At 47.1% G+C, this 9,008-nt stretch overlaps 1 protein-coding gene and 1 long non-coding RNA gene across 4 annotated transcripts in view; both read left to right on the top strand.

Annotated features, from left to right (window-relative positions):
• LOC141578683 (uncharacterized) overlaps positions 1-6,383 on the top strand; it is a 38,198-nt gene extending 31,815 nt beyond the window's left edge. The window contains exons 2-3 of the long non-coding RNA XR_012509302.1: positions 616-794; positions 1,755-6,383. This is a non-coding gene — a long non-coding RNA (uncharacterized LOC141578683). The remainder of the gene's footprint in view (positions 1-615; positions 795-1,754) is intronic.
• Positions 1-9,008, top strand: part of FTO (FTO alpha-ketoglutarate dependent dioxygenase) — a 357,038-nt gene that overhangs the window by 285,524 nt on the left and 62,506 nt on the right. The gene's annotated exons all lie outside the window — the stretch shown is intronic.

The following is a 9,008-nucleotide window of genomic DNA, read 5'->3' as shown; positions in this document are numbered from 1 at the left end:
GTAATGCTTAAGGAATTTGCTGGGGGGGACAGGTTGTCAGGAGCAACCTCACAGGTGCCTCTGCTCGTCCAAAAGTAGGAGAATCTTTGTTTCAGAGCTGATACAGAGGTGTGGGGGAGAAGGAGAGATACTTGGCTTTCTGGAAAGAAAGCATGTAGAGTTCGAGGGAGAAACGTTTCCACCTCTCCAGGATTCTCTAGCATCTTAGCCCTACGGGAATGACCTGGCTCATTCATCTGCTGACTGATTGGTTCATTGGTTTAGGTTTTCCATTCAGCAAAGTTTTACACCTCCCACTGTGCTGAGTCCGGGAGCGACAGGGCCCCACCCTTGTGAAACTTACAAGGAAGACCTGTCCTCCAGACTCATCCCATTACGTGTATATCTTGAGTGCTTAATGTCTTTAATACCATTAGGAGCCACAGAGATGAACCAGACAGTGTCCTCAAAAAGTACAGGTGTCAGGGAAGTTGGATCCTAATGGTAATCTCTCTGGAGATCTTTAGTCACTTGGTCACTTATTACGCCTCTCGCTTCCTGTAGGAAATTGTTTTCCAGGTCAGGTTCCTATCTGCCTGTTCTAATGTAAACTTCCTTTCTTCTGACCCTGGCCAGCACTCAGGGTGCAGGATTACCACTGGCACCTGCTGTTCGAGGCACAAGTGATCTGAGCCAGCAATTCTCACCTTGTCCACAGTTGCATTTAGCTGCTCCTCCCTGAAGCTGCATTTAACAGGGATTTCGTGGAGCCTCTACAAACCTCAATTCAAATCAGCGTTCAAACTTCACAACTGGTGGGTGAACTGCTTTAATACTAACAGTGAAAAAATTGACTTTAAAATAATCCTTTTAGGGACACAGGATGCAGTGACTTGACCTTGTATTCAGATTTTCTTTCCACTAAGAACGGTTTCAGGTCAACATCTCTTTCAATTTGGTTAATTCCGGTAGGATCCCTCCAAAAGAGAGGTTCCATCAGCAGCTTTGAAACCCAAATGGGATGAAGAAAAATCATTTATATGGTAAAAAATTTCAGTTAAACTAACCAGATTAAAGACTTTCTGCTGAATTAACGAAAAATTGGACACATAGATTATTTGAAACTAATCGTTTAAGCACATAGAGAAATCTACCCTGAAGTTGTGTATTTCCAGTTTCTCTTGGAGCTTACACGTCAATGGGAGAGACCCACATTAAACAAACACACATATAGGACCACTGCAGATGGTGACTTAGGAAATGAAGGGTAGAAGTGTGGGTGATATTGGATAGAGAGGTTGGAGAGGTGACATTTAAGCTGAAGTCTGAAAGACAAGAAGGAGCTGGCCACGTGAAGACATGGAATTAGTCTTCCAGATGGAGGTAACAGAGCTTCTGAGGTAGAATTGGGCTTGATGTCTTAGAGGAACAGGAGGAGGGTAGGAGCAAGTTCAAGGGTGAGAGACGGGAGATGGGGATGCAGGGCCCCAGGAGGAAGTTTCGATTGTATATGAAGTCCGGAGAGTACTTTAGAAAGCTAAACGCAGACTTTTCTAAGCCATCAGGAAAGGGAGCATGTGCGTGAGCTGTGTGTTTTGTTTACGACTAAAGAGGTTTCTCCCCTTTTCAAGCCTCCACATTGAGCTACACAAGTATCAGTAAAATTAAATAACAGCTATGAAAGCACTTTGAAATTTTCAAAGCACTCTCGATTTAAGGAGATTGTTATTACATAGCTTAACGTAACTGAAGATATCATTACTTTATTATCCTAGAAGCAAATTCTCCCTGTTAGACCCACCTGCAATTCCTTGAAGCCAGCGTTGCTCTGCAGACCCCACTGCCATCTTCCGTACTGCATGAAGGTTTCAGGGAGGAGAATTCCCACCAGTTAGACCCGCAGATGCTGGGGAGACCGCCCTGGTTTGGCGCGCCGCTCTGATCTGAGTCCAGGGGAACAAAGGTGAGGCTGTCCTGAGGCTGTGATGCCCCAGATGTTGCCACTTCTGGGGCCACATGAGCTAAATGGAAATTACGAAAATATCCAGGGCAAGGAGCTAATAAATGAGAAGTGACAGGCATCACATATTAGGGGATTACCACGTGCACCGACTCTCCTGCAAGACACACGAGAAAGGTGCAGGGCGTCTCCTCCTGCCCCGGTCACGTGCCGCCTGACGAGCTCTCTGTCCAAATGGAAGTCTGCTCTATCGGGCGAGCCCAGAAGATGGATGTCCCGAGGATGACCGTCCACTTTGACGTGCGATGCTCCTCAGAGCTTCTTTGTGACCTTGGGCTTCTAAAAGTCACCCTTGGCTGTGATCTCTGGAAAAGATAAAGGAGCGTGTTCCAAGTTTGCTCAGTGGTGCCAGGAATAAGGAAGCTAAGATGTGCACGACCGCATGGTGATTACCGTTCACCTCAGCCGTCCTCTGGGCCCGGACCCCTCCGTGGAAGTTCCTGGCCGGAATGCTGTCATCACATACTCCATGAAGGCCAAAGTCATTCTGATACCTTTTTACTAAGTCATGCTGCCAACACTGCCGAAGCTACAGGTGGGGCACAAGTTGATGGACCAAAAAAAAAAGGTGACTTGGGTTCAATTAGCACTTTCATTCTTCTGAGGATCAGAAAGAACAATTGGATGAAGATGGTTTCAGGAAGGAGAAAACAAGTGGATGACACTTATTGTTCGGGGTGAATGTTTTTAGAAGAAAGGGGGTGCCGTGTCATGAATAACTCTGGCATGCCACCCCGATTCTGGTCAGCCTGCTAGATTAAACCCAAGTTCTCTCTCATTATTCCGGCCGCCTTGGCTTCCCCTGCAGCCTGATATGTATTCCACGCACAGTCAAGCCTCTGAGTTGACATCTTCTTCTAAAATTGTTTGGCTGTAATAAATATAAAACTTTCACCACTGATGTAAAGCATTGCTGGTTGGCATCATTTCCTACCCCCTTTTAATTATTCCTGACACTGTGGAGAAACATCTAATATAAATCTGTAATGTGTACTGATGACAAACTACACGGTTGAAGGACCATGTAATTTCTCCACAATTAATTAAAGTGCATGGAGATCCCCCCCCCCCTTTCTTGCTTGCCTTCCTTTTTTTTCCCCCAGCAGCCAGATGCCACCGACGGGCTCAAATAACACTGCTGTCAACTGTAAAAAATTAAGATCCAAACCGTAAGAAAGGTACTTAGATAAAGAAACCAGATGCCGGGTTATTTGTGATACCCAAGTACATCTTGATATAAGCAACCATTGTTCAGCGTCTGTAGGTCCACAGCCTTAATTATGTACTTAACTCCGCAAGTCTGTCAGCAGTTTATTTCCACAAGTAGCGTCACTTTGGTAAATCTTTTATTAAAAATTGAACGGTGCCAATCAGCCAAGGGAAGGGAGACAGTAGAAGACCTCATGCAAAAAGAGGGGGCCGCCAGTGTACGTCCTTAACGCCTGCTGGTGTTTATGGGCACGTGTGTGTGGTCACTCAGAGAGTGGGAGGGGGAAAAAAAAAAAACACGCCCTGCTACCATTTCAGGCTGATCTGCCACCTGGAATTGATCAAAAGCAAATTAATTTTCATTTCCAATTAGGAATACAATTAAATCCAAAGTGGTGAGGGGGGAAATTGTAATGTTTACATATAGCGCGTGTGGCGGGAGGGCTGGAGGAAATACCAGATGACATGAAATACACGTCTTTGTATCTTGGCGGTTAATTCACTCAAGTGTTAAGGGGGTGGCTCGGGCTGCTGCTGCTACTGCATTTTACTTCCCCGGGAGCTGCCCCTCCTTCCCCTGAAGCAGAATTTTCAGGAAAGGGCAGAGGGTACGGACTGGAAGAGGTCCCTTCGTGGGGCCCTGCCCTCTTGCTCAGTCGGCTCTTTTCCCAGGATTCTGCAGTGCGTCAAGGACATGGGTGTTTTCATGAAGAGCCTGAATTAGGAAACAGGAATTTGGCTGTGCAGTCTGCCTCCAGCTTGCTGTCTCTCAGCATCCAAGCGGTACCTGGCAAACGGATCCCCCGCTACCTGGCTAAGTCTGGCCATCATCAGAGATATTGAGTGATTGTGTGAAAGCAATCTGGCTGCTGAATGCCTCGTGTCACAGGATCCCGGCTCTTTTCACTTGACTTTTTCTCAACATTCAACTGCTGCCTTTTGTGGGAGTAACTGAGCGGGGGCCTGCAGGGCGGACAGGATTCCTCCCGGCTGCCTGGGGAACAGTTGGCCCAGTGTGTTCATCACCAAGGGTGGTCAGTGGGGGAGCTTTGACCCTGATTTGAAGGTAAAGTCAATTATTTGTAAATTATGAGATCTAGAAATCCAGATAGGAAGACCCTGGTTAAATGCTTGGCTCTCTGGTTTGAGGACGGACAACCGGGGATTGGTGACTATGAAGCAGAAGTTTCCTCCCAGGGGCCACCCCTCACTCCCAGGGCGGTCACATGCTGCAGTGCTGATAACAGTCTCCTGAGGACCCATCGCAGAGATCGGCCCCTTTGAAAAAAGCAGAGTGGGTGATAAATATTTTGTCACATGAATAACAATGAAGATAGCTTTAGATAATAGCTGACGTCTTTCTAAAATCCTCCGGCTGATGGATTAAGAGGAAGAGAAGGTTCTGGGTCGTGGAAACAGCTGCTTTGGGTGAAAGGACAGTCACCACGAATTCCCAGTACTCCCTCCAGTCCAGATTTTACTTCGCACCACCCCCACCTCCCTGGTCCCAAAGCAGGGGTTTACGTTTCCTCCCTGCATGGTATTTGTGCTTTAAAAGAAGATTTTATTACTTCTGCTACAGTGGAATTTCTCTTTTTACTAGACAGTTGGCATGACCGCAGTCTGAAACCGCGATGGAGTTGTTAACATGCTGGGATCAGTTTGTTCCCCCTTTAAAGCTATTCTTTCCTTTGCTTTATTTTTTTAAAGGGGAAAAAAAAGTTCTAACAAATCAACAGAACTATTAACTTTCTGATTTATTTGCTATGGAGAGAAAAAAAAAAGTCAATGCGAAGTGACAGCAACACCAGAACAGACAGCAGGAAAACATTCTCCGTGCAAGTTTCCAACTGAAATCACTGCACAAGCAGTGGGTTATCTGGAGATAGACATCTTCAATTTCCTGATTGCGTAACAGAAATGGGATTTCTTTTTCCTCTGAAAAAAGCCTGATCCGTAACGTTGACATAAAGTATTCTGTGCCTCGGGTCCCCCAAAACGCCCCCTCTCAAGAGCTGGTTTCTGTCTTCTCAGTTGCTAACAGTTTTCAGCACTTCTGTCGGGGCAGAGGTCAATGTTGCTAACATGATGAAAGCCCGAAGAAATCTTCACGGGAGCCCGGGAGATTAACTCTGCCCACCTGGCAGATAGCGTGGCATTTAGTAAATAGCTCGGTTCCTCCACCATAAAGCGAAATAGCACTACGAAAATTAATCTGGATGTGGATTGGTGATCTGATTCCTGCACACATCGCTTTGCAAGGACCTCAGGGTTAGGAGTTTCTAAGGACTTGAAACTGTGGTTGGGAGCCGTTCAGGACAGTTTGGACAGTTGTCCTGGCCGGGGTTGGTCTAGGCTTTGCAGTGAGCTGACCGGCCCTCCTCACCAGCTGGCACAGGTGACGTGTGGTCTTCAAACTTAACGCGTCTTCCCCAAGCAGCAGATTTCCTCGCCTCTGAGTTTCTGATGAGCCATTTCTGCGATGGAGAGTTCTTGGCGCTGGCCTCCAGCTTACAGCACTTTTGCACTTAAAAGTGCCCATGATGTCAAAAGCAGCCCTCCTTTTTCAATCACTCTGTATATCAATACTTCATTTCATTTACTAGAATGTTTTAAAATTATATTTAAAAGGCAGCCTCTTTTGTCTCATGTGCCCTTGGCTGGAAAACAAAGGCAGCCTCTTAAGAGGTGTTTTACGTTTTATGGCGACTGAGGGAGAATGTAGTTCTTTAATAGGTAGATATGTAAGAGAGCCCCACGTTACAGGTTTTCAGAGATTTAAAGTTCTGGAACAAGGCTGTTTGATAACGTCTTGGGAGGGGGAAGGAGCAAAGAGAAACCTCAGAGGTTTGGATGCCAAAACAGAACACTCCCTCAACTTGGGGGCAACAGGAGCTTTTCTGAGATCATGTTTTTCTCACCGATAATAGCCTCCTGCCTTGACCGCGGTTGAGGGCTGTGGGAGATGGATCGTTCTCATCTTATACTTCATGGTTATGGGCATGTAATATGTTCTTCATTGAGCCGGCCAATTGACAGAGACGCCAGTGTGTTTAAGACTCGAGTCGACTGGAAATGAGATTTGCATTCTTGCCAGAAACGGACACTTTTCTGTGTCCACCACTATCGTACATCTTGATATATTTTTTTTAATCCTGACTCTTAAAACAATAATATCAAACAACTCCAAGGGGGAAAAAAAGTTAAATATTTCCATATGAAAAGCTGATTAAATTTGTATGGTTTTCTTTTCAGTAAAAATTGATACGTGATGAAACACAGTGCAGCTGGGTGGCTGGTTTGGGCTGATAGTCCCACATCCCCTGATCTCTCCACCAGCTCTAAGGGCCTGGTGATCGCCGTGCTGTGGTTCTGAAATGCCTGTTCCCAGGGCATCTGGACTTAAAGGCCACGAGCTTCTCCCCTGTCCATTCCTCTTCAAAGGGAAGGCGAAGGCCATGGGAGGCACTATGGTTGGCAGTGGGCTCTACCGGGCCTTTCAGTTGAAACTTGGGGAAAGAGCCTGACTGGGATGTGTGGGGAGGTCGTGGGGAAGACGATTTATCGGCTCATGTGTTTGAAAAGGTCAAGAATATCTGTAGGTATGTCCTTGGATTCAAGTGAGGTGGTCATGACCTGTGTTCTGCTTAGTGCTGTGGTCCCACTGCCAGCCTCTCCTCGCTTGATCACAAGATGGCGGCCAGCAGCCCTCGAGGCTCTGTGCTTCCTCAGTCATACCCCGAGGGGAAAGCCAGAGGCCTTGTCCTGGCGCTCCCAGCACAGGGTTTTATTTTCCTTGGCGGCAGCAAGGGAAGTGGGATGACTGCCCTAGAAGCCCTGGGACAAAGAGTCTGGAATGGAGAGCTTTCCGGAGGGAAGCTAGGATGAGGTTATAGACTGAGTTGATGACAAAAACAAGTCTCCCTCACCTGTGCCAAAGGCCATTCCACCAAGACAGCAAGACAGGGAAACAGATAGACCTCTTTGACCAGGAGACTTGAGTGCCGTCAGGGAATCATAGTCGCTGCTTCTGTTTCCAGTCCCTTTAAAATATGAATGAGAAGAGCAAAGGGCTTCTCCATTGCTCGTGTGGTTGCACAGGCTTGACTTTTGGTTTCCCCAGTGTTCGGAGTGGGTGGGCCTCTGCTGCTGCTGCCGTCCGTGGCCAAAGTTGACAGCAGTGTATTTTTGTTCGGTGGACTTGACCGAGATGAAACCATCTTGCCGCATCTGTGCTTATAAAGTGTGTCCGTCCTGCCCCTCGGTGGAGAGGATGTTGCCAGGCTCTGGCCAGCTTTGGCCCTTGCTGATCACATGTGCTGGAGGCTCTCCTTAGCCGCTCAGATAAGATAGCACCTGTTTCGTCTTAATTCTGATCCCTCCTATCTCTGGGCACCTTCCCCTTCTCTCTCCCGGAAGTCCAACACCTGTCACGGTTAATGTGACCAATTTTCCTCTTCTCCTCTGGGTTTTCAAAGATCCTCTCCTGCTGGATCTCAGCTCAGAGTGAACTTGGGGCTGTGGCCTCGCTACCAGAAGCAGAAGTGCCCTGAACCACCTCTGGTGGGAGTGAGGTCAGGCACTGGGAACACTGATTGGCAACGTGCCCTCTGGGGTTCCTCACCTATACCCTTCAGCCAAGGATTGGTAAAGGTCCCAGCCCGGAGACTGCAACTTTGTGACGGTAGAAAAAGACACATTTGACCCTCAGCATTGGTGAGGCTCCAGGGAAGTCGTGTGTGCAGCTGAGTTACTAGAGATCTCTGTTTGTCAGACAGAGTGTTTACCGCAGGCTCCCTTCCAGCCCTCCCCGCCTGCCCCTCCATCACACCAGGAACCAGTCTACAAACAAAGCACTTTACCCTCTGAGGATTTCTTTCTAATTAACATTTTACATATACCCCATAAACAAGGGCACGTTTGAAATGGAAATTTGTCATTTTCGTGAGCAACTTAAATCAGCTCCACCTACCTTGAGACTGGTTTCTCCTTCAGCACAAAGCGGAACGTTCCTGGTTTCCCTTTAGTCTTCTGTAGCTCACACTCCCTGTCTACTTAGATCCTGGTGTGGGTTGTTGGGTTTTTTTTTTTCTTCCTTGAACACTTTCTGCAGTTTAGTTATTTGTTGTAATTATCAAGTTCATTTTTCTCTAATAGATGTGATTAAGTATATTTAGCACTGTGTAATGAGTTTTCTGCCTGGTTGCATCTTAGCTAATAAGGAATTCCTTAGCGGCATCTCTGACAGCTGCTGCGAATCCCAGGTCTGTGTGGCCACCAGAGACCCCGTCCATGAACTGCCAGCATTAGAGAAATTAACTCCATTACACTCACCATAAAATTGAGGCTGAAATTCGATTACGGATAGACCCTCAATTCGACTAGAAACTGTAGAAATCGGGTGGTGCCAGCGGGGAGGAAGGTGAGGGAGTGTGAAACGCCACTATCCACGTCTCCATCAGTGCCTGAGTTCAGCTATTTCCAGCCGTACTTTGGATTTATTTCCTGAGCAGGACCAGAGAACAGTGCCAGGCTGATGGGTTTATAACTGTGCGCTTTGGTGGGTATAAGACTGGAAGTCTTTGTTACTGCCAAGATGGTGGTACCTCGTTTTTAGTGCCTCTGTCTTCACTGCGCTCGGAAACCTCTCTTTTTTTTGGCCATCGAAACTACTTGCCATTGTCGCAGGCAGTCCAGATTTGTAAGGCTGAAGTGCTGAGGACAATTAGTAGTTGGTGACTGGCTGCTATGATGTATAGTTGCTTAGCAACGGCCTCTGAATTAAGTCTCTGGATGGGGC

Source organism: Camelus bactrianus, chromosome 9, assembly GCF_048773025.1.
Source record: "Camelus bactrianus isolate YW-2024 breed Bactrian camel chromosome 9, ASM4877302v1, whole genome shotgun sequence".
NCBI lineage: Eukaryota > Metazoa > Chordata > Mammalia > Artiodactyla > Camelidae > Camelus > Camelus bactrianus.
The sequence above is the reverse complement of the archived record's forward strand: the minus strand, read 5'-3'. Positions and strand labels throughout refer to the sequence as shown.